At 40.6% G+C, this 17,465-nt stretch overlaps 1 pseudogene; it reads left to right on the plus strand.

Moving 5' to 3' along the window:
- Nucleotides 1-225: 225 nt before the first annotated feature.
- Nucleotides 226-875, plus strand: LOC136142087 (glutathione S-transferase Mu 4 pseudogene; annotated as a pseudogene).
- The last annotated feature ends 16,590 nt before the right edge of the window (nt 876-17,465 follow it).

Raw genomic sequence — 17,465 nt, forward strand, 5'->3', positions numbered from 1 at the left:
CTATAAATCAGAGGTTCCCACGACCCCCTCCTTGGGTTTTATTAATTTGCTAGAGTGGCTCACTGTCCTCTGGTTCCTTCTTTCCTTCCTTCCTTCCTTTCTTCCTTCCTTCTTCCCTATAACTTTTTATTTTGATATAATTTCTAACTTAAAGAAAAATTGCAAGGATGAAGTTTCAGCCTAGCTTCACTGAGGTCATCCCCTGAGTCCACAGAAAGCTAAACCATGGCCATGAACTCGGGTTACTGGAACATTCACAGGCTGGCTCATACCATCTGCCTGCTTCTGGAATACAAAGAATTAAACTATGAGGGAAAGAAGTACATGGCGGGGGATGTTCCTGACCATGACAGAAGCCAGTGACTGAATGAGAAATTGAAGCCAGGCCTGGACTTTCCCAATCTGCCCTATTTAATTGATGATGCTTTTGAGATCACCCAGAGCGATGTCATCTTTTGCTACATTGCTTACAAGTACAACCTATGAGGGGAGACAGAAGAGAAGATTCATGTGGACATTTTTGAGAACTAGGTTATAGACACCTCCAAGTAGCTAGTCAGTGTCTGCTACAGCCCTGACTTTGAGAAACTGAAGCCTAAGTACTTGGAGGATCTCTGAAAAGATGAAGCTCTTCTCACTTTCTGGGGAAGAGTCCATGGTTTGCAGGAGACAAGATCACCTCTCTGGATTTTCTTGCTTATGACAGTCTTGACCTGCACCATATATTTGAGCCCTAGTGCCTGGATGCATTTCCAAACATGAAAGATTTCATTGCCCACTTAGAAGGCCTGAAGACGATTTCTGCCTATATAAAGTTCAGCTGCCTTTGCCCAGGCCCTGTGTACATAAAGATTGCTGTGTTGAGCAAAAAGTAGAGTCCTGTAAGATCAGAAGATAGGAGCTGTCCCTGCTTCACTGGGGCCCTGAAGAAAAGTTGGACCTCCCTGTACCTCCAGAATCATCCCTCTTGTTCTTTTCTCCTTCTTTTCTTTCCCCTCCCTCATCCCTCAGGCCTTATTAGACCGCTTCCCCTCAGCTAATCCCTGTTCATCTTGGCCCTGTAAAGGTTTACTGTACCTTACTTTTCTTTAGCAATTCCACCCCCCCCAATCTTATCCTTCCTGCATAAGCCAACCAGACCATCTTTCCCTTCAGTGGTTGCCTCTGCTTTGAGGTACCTGATTGGACCCTTCTCCAGTAGAGCTCAGCTCTGAGCTCCCCAACACTGCTCTGAAGACCAGTATTGGCCAGATGTGGAGACCCTGCTCCCCCAGCATGGTCCCTGACCCAGCCCTGCCTGATCCCCACCCCAGCCCTGCCTGATCCCCAGTAAAGCCTTCTCTCTCTCTCTCTCTCTCTCTCTCTCTCTCTCTCACACACACACACACACACACACACACACACAGAGTTTATGAAGTAATGTACAAGGGAAGAAAATCCTAGACTATCTCATGAAGCAAATGTTACCATATCAAACCCAACAGCACTAAAACTAAATAAATAAATAAAAGCATCTCAACTGTACTAATCATATTTTTTATTTTCTGTATTTTATATGAGGCTTTGACATCTCAGGGCCTTGCTAATTCTGAAGAGACTACCCCTTTCAGAGCTAGCTAATTCCTAGAGATATTAAACAACTTGCCTGCCAGGATGTCTTTGATATGCAAACCAACCAATCCATAGTCCATGCTCCCAACTACCTCCTTTATTGAACCCTCACACACCAAGCCAATATTCTCCCTGCCCTAAGTCACTCAAGGGACAGGTACAGGACAACTGAGGACCACCCTCATTGCCCAGAGCTCACTGAAATTATTCAAACTAACAAATCCTAAAATGCTTAACTTCTCTTGCCTTTTTCTTCCCACCAAAACAACAATGAAGACTTGTGCTCATATTTTTCCCTTGCTCCTTCTGCCTCCTAACCGACCCTAGTACTTCCCCATGTGGCCCTGCATGGTGTGACATGTCCTCTTCTCTTGGAAACTGTGAGTAATAAACTCTTATTTCAAAGGCAGTTGTCTCCATATCTGTCACTTTACCATACCTGATTAAAACAAATCCCAGGAAGATTTCAAGGCATCAACCAACTAGAGTTTATCCCAGAAACAAAATGATAACTGATTATCAGAAAAATCTATTAAAGTGATATACCACACTAAAAAAAACACAGTCCTATAATCATATCACTTGAGCAGAAAAAGCACTTGATAAAATTCAATCAAATGTATCCATCCAAAACCTAGGGCAAACATATATTTAATTGTGACACTTTTGACATATTCCCATAAAGTCAGGATTTCAATAAACATTAATAAATGCTTCAGTCCTACAACATACTGAAGTTATTAACCAATGCAAAAAGTCAAGGAAAACAAAGTGTATCCAAACTGGATTAGGAAGAGACAAGCTGTCTTTATTTGCAGACTGTGTGATAGTCCACATAGAAAATTCAGGAAAATTCAAGAGAACCTACACATAAATTATTAAAACAAATAAGAGTTTTGCTGGATAAAATATCAACCTATAAATCCAATTGAAGTCCTCAGGGTGCCTTCAAGTTGTAGTTTATAACACATAATACCTAGTGAAAAGCAAATTTCAGAAATATTCATGTGGTGTGGTCTCACATATAAAGTTTAAAACCTGAAAAATAATACTATATGTGTTCTAGGGATGCATACAAATGTAATCATTTAACTAAAGCTTGCATGATAATGACAAATTCTAAATTCATGATACTGACTGTCTCTGGGAGAAAAGGGAGAAAATGAGATTAGGGGTGGTAACCCATGGAACTTCACCTAGATCTATTATTATTTTCCTTTAAAAATCAGTTACAAATATTATAACAAATTAAGATTTGATAAAGCAGGGTGGTGGATGCATGGATATATCTTATATTTATTGCTATAGTTTTCTGTACAAAACATTTTACAATAAAACCAAAGGAATTAGGGAGATAAGTTAGAAAGCTGTTTGGTAATCTAGATGAAAGTTGATAGGAATACAGTCCAAGACAGTATTCTAGAAAGGAAGAAAGAGAAAGAAATATTTGGGCTAGACAGGGAGATGGGACTGTGGAGGAAGAGTGCATAATATCTCGCAGGTTTCTAGCTTGGATGACTGGTGTGGATGGCATTGCAACCACTAAGATATGACAGGAGTGTATTTTCTGCCATGTTTTGTTTGAAATATCCGTGGGACTTCCTGGCGAGAGTATGAGACTAAAAGTTGAATGCATGATTCTGAAAGTCGGGAGAAAGTACGGACAGGCAATATGGGTATGGGAGTCAACAGCATTATAGAAGGTGGTGAAAACTATGTGAGTAGGTGAGACCATCCAGGTGATGATAGCAGAGTGAGAAAAGGAGCAGGAGGAGGATAAAGTCCTAAGAAATATTAATATTTAAGGAATTGGAAGAGTAGGGGAAGTTCAGGGAATTGTTGGGGAGACACAGAGGAGAACCATGAAATTGCTGTGTCACAGAGGTGCATGGAGTCGAAAATTTCAAGAAGGTAATGTTTGGTGGTTTTACATATAGCAGAGAAGTTCAGCAAGAAAAGGATTAAAAAATTTGCCTATTACATTTAGCAAATAAGAGGTTACTTGTGACTTTAGCAAGCATAGTTTCAGGGAATTGGGAGTTGGGGGAAGAAGTCAGGTTGAAATGGGTTGAGGATATAGTGGAAGATGAATATAGTAGTATAGATTGCTCGTTTAAGAACATCGCCACTACTAGCTTTAACAATATAATCACCATAACTATCGCCACTACCAATAACGATAATTATTTCCCTCATTACCAGTACAATAACTGTCCTGTCCACTGACTTTTTGTAATTCCTTTTCCCTTCCTTCAGCTTCTCTCTTTGTATGCACATCTACTACATTTGTTTGGCTCTGTGTATAGGATAGGTTCTTGATCTTGAAGGGTTTACTCTGTAGTAGAAAAGACAGGCATGCAAACATGCAACTTTAATACATGCACTCTGTGGTAGTCATTCATATTATTCTCCGGGTATTTCCTGCTTTCCTCATTCTGGGAACACAGTAGGATTATACATCCTTGTTCCCTGTAGCTGAGTGGGGCCACGTGTTTAATTCTGGACAATGAGTTGCGAGTTAAAGGGACATATGCTACTTGTAACCTGGGCATTTAAATTTAATTGCTGGTGTGAAACCCTCTAGAGCCAAACTACAGTAGAGTGGCTAAGTACAGCCTGTAGGCCAAATCCAGCAGGAAGCATGTTTTACAAATAAAGTTTTATTGGAACACAAATGTGCCCATTTATTGTCTATGGCTTCATTTTGCTCTAATAGCAGAGTAGTTGTGACAAAGACTGCGTGGCCCTCAAAGCCTAAAATTATTTACTATACAGAAAAAGTTTGCTGACACTTTCTCTAAAACAACCTAGCTTGCCCTGATGCTCCATACTAAGGCAGTGTAGTGATAAAAATTTCTCTGATGTAAAGTGTGGTGTATTTGAATGAACACAGGCTCAGAAGCTAGATGGGGTCTCTGAGTCTACAGTTAGCCCTGGGTGCTATGGAACCCTCTACTCAGGCCTTTGTGTGGCTCAAATCACTGTCTGACAGCACCAGCCACAAGGAAGAATGAAAGCAAATGGAAACAATCTCAGACTTGCTTTGTATGGTTCTTAGGGGTTTCTATAGACTGAAAGTTTGTGTCCACTTCAAATTCATATATTGAAATCCTAACCCCCAATGTAATGGTATTAGGAGATGGAGCCTTTTGTAGGTTATTTGGTCATGAGGGCAGCACCCTCATGAGTGGGATTAGTGCCCTTACAAAAGAGACTCCACAGAGCTCCCTTATCCCTTCCACAATGTGAGAACACAGGGAGAAGGTACCATCTATGAACCAGGAAGTGGGCTCTCACCAGACACAGAATCTGCCTGCACCTTGATCTTGGACTTCCCAGCCTCCAGAACTATGAGAAACAAATGTGTGTTGTTCATAAGCCACTCTATCTATGGTGTTCTGTTATAGTAGTCTGAACATATTAAGACAGGAGTAAAGGGAATATTGATGAGTGAATGTTCAGTATGGTCAAGCACTCTCTAAAAGTCAGAGCTGTCTAAAATCAGAATGAGTTGCCTTGCAAGAATGAAGGGTGCAAGTGACCCTGGGGTATGGAGCATAAGCTCCTTTTTGCCCCAAGTATACAAGAAGAAGCCAACTTAACTCTTGGAAAAATGATATATTAGTTTTCTATATCTGCGTAACAAATTGCTAGAAACTTAAAACAACATACATTTATTTGCTCACAGTTCTGTAGGTCAGAAGTCTAGCAGAGCATGACTGGTTCTCTGCTCATTGTGTCACAAGACTGATATCGAGGGGTTGGTCAAGCTGAATTCTCATCTAGAGGTTTTAGGGAAAGATCCACTCCAAAGTTCATTCTTATTAGAATTCAGTTCCTTGTAGTTGTAGGACTGAGGTCTCCATTTCCTTGTTGGCTGTTAGCCAGTGGTGGCTCTCAGCTTCTAGAGGTTGCACACATTCCTTGTCATGTGTCTCCTTCCATCTTCAAGTCAACAATAGCGCGTTGAATCTTTCTGGTGGTTGAGTATCTGACTTCGTCTCCTGTGACCAGTTGGAGGAAACTATTACAATTTTAAAGGGTTCACATGATTAAGTCAGTCCACCTGAATAATCTCCCTGTCTTAAGGTCAATTGTGCCATATAACATAACCTAATTATGGGTGTAAACTCCATTATATTCACTGCCTGGGGAATATGCAAAGTGTGTACACTGGGGTGGGGGGGAACCTGGGGTTGCATCTTAGAATTCTGCCTACTAAGATGAGAAGAGAATCCCAATATTGCATACTTAGCTGGACAAGTTGATGTTCAAAGTACATTCCAATCTTGAGAATCTATGATGCTCTGACTACATCAAAGTTCAGATTGAGAAGAGGGCCTAAGTCACAATTTCTGCCTTCATGCAGTTTTCAATGTGGGAATAAAATTAACACACACAAAACTATTAGCATTGTGCTAAACAAATGGTTAAACTACGTAAATTAGGAGTCTATAGAAGATAAAGGAGGAGAGAGATTGGAGAGGGTTAAAAACGGTTAGAGTGTTTTCTTGGAGAAGGTGTGACTTGAACTGTTATTTGAAGGAGGATGAAATAGAAAATAACAAATGTCTTCCTCTTTCTAAACCTCTGGATGGTTTTTATTCATTGTACATTCACATTTCCAGTGTGATACTGAAAAATAGGCTAAGAAGATTTACCCAAAATTTAGAAATAGGCAAAAGTATGACTACATATCTTTGCAAGGTCATACTGGACTATTGGCAATATACTCGTATTGCATGAAGATCGATTCCCTCGGTCAGTGGTTCTCAAACTTTCATAAGCATCAGAATGCCCTGGAAGGCTTGTTAAAGCACATAATGCTGTGTCCTAGCTCAGAGTTTCTGATTCAGTAGGTCTTGAGTGGGTATCAAGAAATTGCATGTCTAACAGGATCCCAGGTGATGCTGGTGCTGCTGGTCTGGGGACCACGCTTTGAGAATTATTGCTCTAGAGGAACATACCATTGTTTGACTTACTATTTACCGTTGATTAAGGCAAGGATTCTGTAAAGTTACGGGCTAAATTATAGAAGTTGCCAGTGATTTTTGTCCCGAAGAAATACAAATAATTTCTGTCCAATGAAAAATATAATTCCAATAGTTTTATTCCCCTGTAAGACATTTAGCTGTTTTATGTTTCAGCAATTTAGCAATCTTATTTCAGCATTCTTTCCTTCAGTGACTGTATATACTAGTCTCTCAGATCCTTCTTTGAGCTAGCATTAATACATACCCTCATTAACAAGTTAAATAAATCTTCGTGTTAAAATAAACTTTGGACATGCATACTATGTTTGTATGATAGTCATGATTTTTAACTTTTGGAAATGTATACCTTGACAGGGTTGTGTGATCAAATAAGTTTTTGACAAGCCAAGTTAAACAAATTTACACAGGATTCTTAACAATGCACCTCTCCCAGACTTTAATTTGCTATTTAAAAAGTAGATGATGCAGCATTTCACAAACTTATTTGACACTGGACACTTTTTCCTCAAAGTGCCTTTAGAAAACATTGCCCTACACAGTTATTATCAGTGACATCACAGCCATTTCCACAATTTCTAAAAGAAATATGTTACCTAACTGCACATACTGAATCTCATCTCAGTGGGAGAGCATATTTTTAAAGTCAAGGAAGAGAACTTTTGTGTCATTTGGCACTGAGGAGGCCTCCTCCACCAGATTCAGGGTGGAGAAACTTTTGTCCCCTTTTTATCTCTTAATACCAAGCAGGACTCCAAAGTTCCCCTCAGAGTTCCTGTGAGATGACAGAGAAAAGTTCAATGCATTTTTTTCTTCCCAGATCCAAATCTCCCATTGCCAAAAACCTTTCTTTTCAGCCCAAAAAAATGTTTGTAGATTTCTCCTTTTTCAATGATGTCTAGGATAACTATGCCACAGAGTTGGAGAACACTCCACCGGTGGTTTGAGAGCAAAGGTAGTTACTATGTCAGGAATTCAGGGTTCTGTTTCTGTAGCCCCACATCAGTAGAGGCCTGGATTGAGCCCAAACCATGTTCCAACTATGGTTTCTCATTCTGGAAAGTTCTGTTGTAATTTGGGACCTTTTTTCCCCCAGAAAGGCTCTCACTTTCTCTCTCCACAGCCAACTGACTCCCTTGAGTGCTAAACTAAAGTTGGAGAATTTGAGGATTGTAAAGATTGACAGTTTGTGGTTTGCTTCAATTTAGAAGCAAATCTTGTAGGGGATCATGTCTCTAAATTTATGAAGTAGAGAAACTACTCTCCTTATGAGTGAGCAAGGACTTGGAAGACTGTTCCTATGGTCAATCGTGTGTTGGTCTAAAGTGAGTAAACCACATACGTTTATGTTTGAAGTTCCTGGAAGCATTTACACCAATTGGATTGTGATATGGTCCTTCCGACCTATAAATTTGGTCACCTGTCTTTTTTTTAAATTAATCTATTTATTTATTTATTTATTTTTGGCTGCATTGGGTCTTCGTTGCTGCACGCGGCTTTCTCTAGTTGTGGTGCATGGGGGCTACTCTTCATTGCAGTGAGTAGACTTCTCACTGTGGTGGCTTCTCTTGTTGCAGAGCACAGGCTCTGGGCACGTGGGCTTCTGTAGTTGTGGTACGTGGGCTCAGTAGTTGTGGCACATGGGCTTAGTTGCTCCGCGGCATGTGGGATCCTCCCAGACCAGGGCTCGAACCTGTGTCCGCTGCGTTGGCAGGCAGATTCTTAACCACTGCGCCACCAGGGAAGTCCCTCGTCACCTGTTTTTTAACCTGCTGGAATGTATTCTCTCAGGCAGCTTTTCCCCATGTTCCATTGATATGGAACACCCACTGAGGTTGGTAACCTCATTCTTGGTGGGCTCCACGAGAGTTGTATGGATATCCTTAGCATACATATGTCCACACTCACACTACCCGCACTAGTCCCTTCTATATTGTGCAGATTGGAACAGGCCCTGACTCTACGGAACCACCTAAGGCTGGAGGAAAAATTTTCCTCAGGTGAGTCTCCAAGTTCTAAAACTGAACCCTGGCTTTAACTACCATCAAGGCCATCATGTGCCCACAGTGATTCAGGTCAGCTCCCTGTGAGCAAACCTTTCTATATTTGGTCAATTTTGTCTGCTCCTCTCTTGTAGTTTACAGTGGAGTGCACAAGCAAAGCACTTTTCATACTATGTCACAGGATTTGCTCTTTGCCTTGGAGAAATGTTCCTACGATTCATTCTATTTGCATGTGCAATGGTCACCATCTTGCGTCTCCTTTTATTAAAACTTTTAATTTTGAGATAGTTGTAGATTTACATGCAGTTGTAGGAAACAAGTCAGAAAAAAATTGTGTACCCTTTACCTAGTTTCTCCCAATGGTAGTATCTTGAAAACTGTAGTAAAATAGCAAAGCCAGGATACTGACATTGAAACAGTCCAGGAACAGAACATTTTCATCACCACAGGAGTCCGTCCTGTTGTCCGTTTATAGTTATATCCACCACCTTACCTCCCTTCACCTGACCTCCTGGCAACCACTAATTTGTTCTCCGTTTCTAAAATTTTACCTCTTCAAAATGTTAGGTAGCTAGAATAATACAGCATGTAACCATTTGGAATTGGCTTTTTTTTTCCACTTAGCATAATTCTCTAGAGATTCATCCAAGTTGTTATGTTTATCAATAGTCTGTTTCTTTTTATTGCTGAGTAGTATTCAATGATATGAATATATTACCACTTGGTTAACCATTTACCTGTTGAAGGACATTTGAGTTATCTTCCAGTTTTGGACTATCACATTTGTGTAAGGTTTTTGTGTGAATTTTAAGTTTTCATGTTATGAGTGCAATTACTGGTTCATATGGTGATTTCATGTTTAGTTTGTTTAAGAGATTGCCAGATCAACTTACGAATGACTGTACCATTCTACATTCCTACCAACAATGTATGAGTGATCCAGTTTTTCCATATGCTTGTCAGCATTTTGGTGTTATCAATATTATTTTTATTTTATTATTTTTAAAATTTATTTATTTATTTATTTTTGGCTGCATTGGCTCTTCGTTGCTGCACGCGGGCTTTCTCTAGTTGCGGCGAGCAGGGGTTACTCTTCATTGCGGTGCGCAAGCTTCTCATTGCAGTGGCTTCTCTTGTTGCGGAGCACGGGCTCTAGGCACGCAGGCTTCAGTAGTTGTGGCACATGGGCTTAGCTGTTCTGCGGCACGTGGGGATCTTCCCAGACCAGGGCTGAAACCCGTGTCCCCTGCATTGGCAGGTGGATTCTTAATCACTGTGCCACCAGAGAAACCCAATATTTTTTACTTTAGCTCTTCTGATAAGTATGTAGTGATATCTCATTGTCGTTTAAATTTGCATTTCTCTAATGGCTAATGATATTGAATATCTTTTCATGTGTTTATTTTTATCTAGGTATCTTTTTTGGCGAAATGCTTGTTTATGTCTTTTGCCCATTTTCTAATTGGATTGATTATTTCTTTACTGTTGCATTTGAGAGTTCCTTATTTATTCTGGATACAAGTCCTTTGTCAGATATATGTTTTGAAAGTATTTGAATAAATTCTATTGATCTGCCCTCAAGTTCACTGATTCTACAATATCTTCTCTCATCTCTACTGTACTATTGAGCCCATCCAGTGAGTTTTTATTTCTCATAATTTTCACTTCTTAATTTCCATTTAGTTTTTTATAACTTCTGTTTCTTTGCTGAGATTTTTAAAAATCATTTTTCACTTGTTTCAATATAATTTGTAATTGTTTACTGAATCTTTCTCAGATAATTCCAACACCTGACTCATCTCAGCATTGACATCAATTAAGTGTTTTTTTTTCCCTTCAGGTTGTGATTTTCTTGGTTCCTGATGAGGAGGGATTTTCGATTGTACATTGGAAATTTTGGCTATTACACTAGGAGACTAAAAAGTTAGTCCCCACTAACTTTTTAATTTTAACAGGCATTCACTTTATTGAGATTTAGCATGCAGGTCCTGGCCTAATTTGGGGACTGTGGTTCCAATGACAATATAATTTTCAGAGCCTTTGTGGTCCTATTTTTGTCCACTTGGCTTATATCATGTCACTGGGGCTCTCATTGATCCTTGCCAGTGTTGTTTGAGGGAGCTGAAGAAGTTTGCTCAGGCTTGGCTGTCTGGACCTTGTAGGTGGGGGAAGGGAGTCTCCCTTCTTCAGGGTTGAAGGGTGTTTCCTGGTGCTTGTTTTAGCAGGTTCCTCCTGTCTGGGGGGGATGACGAGTGCCTCCCTAGTTGGGTGCTTGTCGCGAGAGTTCCTCTGAGTGTCTGTGAGTGGGGGCAGGGAGAGTCTTAGGCCTGCAAGGACAAATAGGCTTCCTGGGCTGGGTGCATCCTGTCGCAGTTTCCCACCACCCCCGCCCCCCCGCCTGTGGAAGATGGAGAGCACATCCCAGGCTACATACACAATTACTGTGGCATGATCCACTTGTTAATCTCCCCTCTTCGACCAGTCTGCACACAGACACACATGCACACATACACAGTGTCTCTGGGTGTAGGAGGGGAGCCTCAGGTCCAATGGGGAAGCAAAATGCTTTCCCAGTTGGCACTCGTGCTGTTGACCCACTTTGCCAGAGCCCTATAGTTGTGTGGTGTCTCTAGGTGGGGGAGGTGAGTCTCCAACAGGGTAAGGATAGAGAGTGCTTACCCTAGTAATTTATTGTCAGTAGGGTTTCCAATTGATTCCCCTTGCTGGTTCTGCCAGGTGCACATAATAATGTCAGTGGGACTCCTGTTCCATCTGGGGGAGGAGTGAGCCTATCTGGGCTGCCTTTTCTCTTAATAGGTTAGGAGTTAAGATATGCCAGGTCTGGGTGGCCTTCCTGGCCTTCTTCTGTTGGGTGGTGGTTCAAAAGATGCCCTGCCACTGTTGTGTTTCTCCAGTCTTGTGGTCCATCTTCCACCTTTCAGAGTTTTTCTTTGATTGTCTCTTGCGTTGTTTTTAGGGGTCATAGTCATGTTTAGCAGGGAGCAGAGAGAGATATGTCTACATCATCTTGTCTGGATGTCTCACCTTTCTTTTTTATATATAATCTCTATTTTAGCATTCCTAGTAATTTTACAAGTCTCTTCACTATCACTTTTGACTTAATCACTGTTTTTGCACTTATCGGATGTTAAAGAATTAATATTTGTAAAGCATCTTAGAACCAAGTACAAAGTCAGCAAATATGCATCCATCTAACAAATACTGTGAGAATAGACACCAAAACGTTGGCACATAAGCACTAAAAATATAGTAATCATGCTTTTTTTATAGAGCAGGACTTTCTTTGTTCTTATGTAAGTTTGTAAGTAAAGAGGACTTACGTGTTTGAAATCATAGTGATCATTTATTGAGTTCTTACTGTCCCTGGGTAGTATGCTAAGGTCTTTAGTATATTAACTCACTAACTCTTGACAATAACCATATATGATAGTGTAATGGTTGAATAGTGTCCTGCCAAATTGACAGCCCAAGTCCTAACCCCCTATACTGGTGAATGTGACATTATTTGGAAAAAGGATCTTTGCAGATGTAATTAAATTAAGGATCCCAAAATGAAATCATCCTGGATTAGGGTGGGCTGTAAATTCTATGACTAGTCTCCATATAAGAGAAAGGAGAGGGAGTTTTTGAGATACAGAGAAGGTCTGTGTGAGACCTTCAGACAGGTCTGGTTCCAAAGCAGAGACTGGAGTTATATAGCCCTAAGCCAGGGAACATCAAGGTTTGCCTGCAGCTACCTGAAGCTAGGAGTGAGGCATGGAATGGATTCTCTCTCAGAGCCTCCAGAAGTAACCAACTCTGCCGACATTTTGATTTTGGACTTCTGGCTTCCAGAACTGTGAGAGAATACATTTCCGTTGTTTTAAGCCACCAAGTTTGTGGTCATTTGTTGACAGCCTCAGGAAACTAATACAGGTGTATTATTATATATCTCCATTTTATAGATGAGGAAACATGGCTGGAAATGTTAAATGACTTGCATATATCCACACAGCTAGTAAGTGGTGGAGGTGGGAATTAAACCCAAGACTATCCACTACAAAGCTTGTATTTTCAATCTTAACTTTCTAAAATATCATTCATAACAGGTTTAAACAGCACCAAAGCCTCCACACTTCTCACTCCCCCAACCCTTTCTTCAGAGGTCTTTCCCTATTCCAAGAGACTTCCGTTGCTCTTAAGCTGTTCCTGCTTCATGTTGCTAGTAGAGATGATTGATTCACCTCATGGTTCGGTATTACTGACCCTCACTTCTTCCATCTCAAGGCAAATTTAAAGCGGTTCTAGAGGAGAGGGCAGTGCTTAACACAAAGGAAAAGCTTCTGATAGGCAGTCTTCAGGCCATGAGCAGCCAATCAGAAGTAGAGATGCTTTTAGACTGAGCAGGGTCTGTCAGTTCATGTCACCCGTGCTGATGCCTTGTTTTCACCACACTTAAAGCCATTCCAGCCATTGTTTTGAGGATCAGGCTATAGCAAAAGATACTTGCCTCCTGAAACTCAGTCTGTGGGCCCCGGAAGTGAGCAAGAGCTGTCATGCAATTTGTCCCTTGTCAAGAAACCTTGTATCAGGTGCTGGGGAGAAAAGAAGCAATTGTTACTTCCCTGTGGTTCTTCTAAAAATGTTTCTTTGTTAATAGGATGTCATTAAACATTATGCACAATTGGCTGGATATTTAAATTATAGATGAAAACATTTTTTTTTTGTAAAATATGTGCATGTAAAAATAAACCAATGTGTAAGAACAGAGTGCCTAAGCAGCGGACGGCACGCTGTGGGGCTGGGCATCCTGATGTTATGTCTGCCATCAAATTTGGTGTCACTGAGTAAGTTGTTTCAATATCATATACTTATTAAGCACCTACTGTGTGCTAGGCATTGTTCTGGCTGATTCTCTGCTTAGTGTCAGCTACATGGGATAAATTCTTAATTCACCAATCCTCTGAATATAGCTAAGATGAAGCAGAATATCATTTTTTTTGCTTCTTCTGGCAGGAGTTAAGAAAAATGGGAGCGGGCTTCCCTGGTGGCGCAGTGGTTGAGAGTCCGCCTGCCGATGCAGGGGACACGGGTTCGTGCCCCGGTCCGGGAAGATCCCACATGCCACGGAGTGGCTAAGCCCGTGAGCCATGGCCACTGAGCCTGCGCGTCCGGAGCCTGTGCTCTGCAATGGGAGAGGCCACAACAGTGAGAGGCCCGCATACCGCAAAAAAAAAAAAAAAAAGAAAGAAAAATGGGAGCACATAGTTCTACACTAGAGCCAAGTAAATCTGACACTGAATTCCGTTTTAACCTTGACCTCTCCAAATGGAAATTTTTCCACATTCATTCAGCTGACAACCTTGAACAAATGGATCAGTGGTTAGAAGTCAAAGAGAGAGTTAGCAACCAGTTCTTTTCTGAAAGACTAGCCAAAGAACTGTTTCTAGAATACTAGCTAATTACTTAAATGTTGCTGGAAAAAATGTTCTAGTACATATCAGTTAAATTGCTTGGATAAACATGGGCATATAAAACCTTATCAGTGTAATCATATCTTAGAAAATGTGAGCTTGTGCCCCAGTATCCTTCTCTTTGAGAACTTTAAAGAACAAAATGTTCCCTTGACAGTGAAGCACTTCATGTGGCAAGAGCCCCCATGGGTAAAGCCTAGTATGGGAGCAGAAACCAATGCTGTAATTGAACAATCTCTACAGCTTGTTATATGGTCTAGTTAGTGATGGAGAAGATCCCTGATTCAAGAGCAGACCCAGTAGAGAGGCAGTCTTTGAACTGCAAGCCACCATGTGCTGGTTGTAAAATGTGGCATGATTGGAATTCAGCTGGGGATTGGCTCTAGAAAATACTGTGTATACAACATACCCAGTGTCAAAGGTAAGAATATTCTTCTTCTTTCTTTTAACATCGTTATTGGAGCATAATTGCTTTCAATGGTGTGTTAGTTTCTGCTCTATAACAAAGTGAATCAGTTATACATATACATAAATCGCCATATCTCCTCCCTCTTGCATCTCCCTCCCTCCCACCCCTCTAGGGGGTCACAAAGCACCGAGCTGATCTCCCTGTGCTATGCTGCTGCTTCTCACTAGCTATCTATTTTACATTTGGTAGTATATATAAGTCCATGTCACTCTCTCACTTCATCCCAGCTTACCCTTTCCCCTCCCTGTGTCCTCAAGTCCATTCTCTATGTCTGCGTCTTTATCGCTTTCCTGCCCCTAGGTTCTTCAGGACCTTTTTTTTTTTTTTTAGATTCCATATACCATATATATGTGTTAGCATATGGCATTTGTTTTTCTCTTTCTGACTTACTTCACTCTGTATGACAGCCTCTAGGTCCATCCAGCTCACTACAAATAACTCAATTTCGTTTCTTTTTAGGGCTGAGTAATATTCCATTGTATATATGTGCCACATCTTCTTTATCCATTCATCTGTCAATGGACACTTAGATTGCTTCCGTGTGCTGGTCATTGTAAATAATGCTGCAGTGAACATTGTGGTACATGACTCTTTTTGAATTATGGTTTTCTCAGGGTGTATACCCAGTAGTGGGATTGCTGGGTCATATGGTAGTTCTATTTGTAGTTTTTTAAGGAACCTCCATACTGTTCTCCAGAGTGGCTGTATCCATTTACATCCCCACCAACAGTGCAAGAGGGTTTCCTTTTCTCCACACCCTCTCCAGCATTTATTGTTTGTAGATTTTTCGATGATGGCCATTCTGACTGGTGTGAGGTGATACCTCATTGTAGTTTTGATTTCATTTCTCTAATGATTAGAGATGTTGAGCATCTTTTCATGTGTTTGTTGGCAATCTGTATATCTTCTTTGGAGAATGTCTATTTAAGTCTTCTGCCCATTTTTAGATTGGGTTGTTTGTTTTTTGATATTGAGCTGCATGAGCTGCTTGTATATTTTGGAAAGTAATCCTTTGTCAGTTGCTTCGTTTGCAAATATTTTCTCCCATTCTGAGGGTTGTCTTTTGGTCTTGTTTATGGTTTCCGTTACTGTGCAAAAGCTTTGAAGTTTCATTAGGTCCCAGTTGTTTATTTTTGTTTTTATTTCCATTTCTCTAGGAGGTGGGTCAAAAAGGGTCTTGCTGTGATGTATGTCACAGAGTGTTCTGTCTATGTTTTCCTCTAAGAGTTTTATAGTGTCTGGCCTTACATTTAGATCATTAATCCATTTTGAATGTATTTTTGTGTATGGTGTTAGGGAGTGTTCTAATTTCATTCTTTTACATGTAGTTGTCCAGTTTTCCCAGCACCACTTATTGAAGAGGCTGTCTTTTCTCCATTGTATATTCTTGCCTCCTTTATAAAAAATAAGGTGACCATATGTGCGTGGGTTTATCTCTGGGCTTTCTATCCTGTTCCATGGATCTATATTTTTGTTTTTGTGACAGTACCATACTGTATTGATTACTGTATCTTTGTAGTATAGTCTGAAGTCCAGCAGTCTGATTCCTCCAGCTCCATTTTTCTTTCTGAAGATTGCTTTGGCTCTTCAGGGTCTTTTGTGTTTCCATGCAAATTTTGAAATTTTTTGTTCTAGTTCTGTGAAAAATGCCAGTGGTAGTTTGATAGGGATTACATTTAATGTGCAGATTGCTTCGGGTAGTATAATCATTTTCACAATGTTGATTTTTCAAATCTAAGAACTTGGTATATCTCTCCATCTGTTTGTATCATCTTAAATTTATTTCAACAGTGTCTTATAGTTTTCTGCATACAGGTCTTTTGTAGGTAAGAATATTCTTGATGGTAGAGGGTTATTCTGAAAGGGTCAGTTGTGTGATATAATGATGGTAATGAAGCAAACAAATCTTATGGGGTCACATAGCATCTGGCACACACAGGCAACAAGGACCTCCCAGGTCTGAAGGAACAGCATAAATAAAAGAAAAGTATGTTGAATATTCCAATCATTTTTATTTGCCCAATTGATTAGTAGGAATTCATGTCAAATTCTGACATGAATCTAGGAAACTCCTTTAGTGAGTCAAAGGCCCCATCAAACAGGAATAATTTTTTTCCTGAGGGTGGAGTGGCAGTGATGTGTTGGTGAGGATGTAAAGCTCAGAAAAAAGATGACCTTCGTTCTTAAATGTTAAATTTACTTAAATTTGGGAAAAACTATTATTTTTACTAGTGTGTGCCCTATTAGAGAGTAGATATTTTTTCTTCTCCAGTAGAAGAAGCAAATTGATACTTGCCACACATGCAGAGCTTGATCCCTGTGGAGAAGATATTTGAGGGGTTCCTTTTAATTAAGCCAGTGGAAGGGAAGCCCAGGAGAATGATATCATGCACTCTCATTTAAGTTGGCAAAGCCATCTTCTACTCCAGATGACCTAGCCCAGGAAGAGTTCTGGGAGGTAGTAAGAAAGTTTGCATGAGGAGTTATGGGGAACTCCATCTCTTTGTCTGCAATTCTTGGTCAGAGGGTCTCCAGCTTTTTCCATCTGCAGACACTTTTTCACTGGCCAGGTCTGGAAGTAGTCAGGAGGATGACCTGCATGCTCCTCAGTCCTTAACATGCCAAAGTCAGGGTTCCCCAGCATTAGATGTCTATCAAAAGCTTGGATCTCTATGGCTTTCTAACTACCATCACCCTTTCCTGATTCTTATCCTGTGTCTTTCAGAGCACTTCAGTCATGTACCCTGCCTGCCTCCCACACTGGTGCATTAACATGCTCACTGAAGCTGTTCCCTCCCCCTCCCCCTGACAAGAGACCCATCTCTCAGTGACAGTTCTTCAGGAACAGGACAGATGACTTGTCCAATTGTGTGCTCCTGTTTTGAGTCTGAAACTGCTGGAAGGTTTGGAGATTAGA

Source organism: Phocoena phocoena, chromosome X, assembly GCF_963924675.1.
Source record: "Phocoena phocoena chromosome X, mPhoPho1.1, whole genome shotgun sequence".
NCBI lineage: Eukaryota > Metazoa > Chordata > Mammalia > Artiodactyla > Phocoenidae > Phocoena > Phocoena phocoena.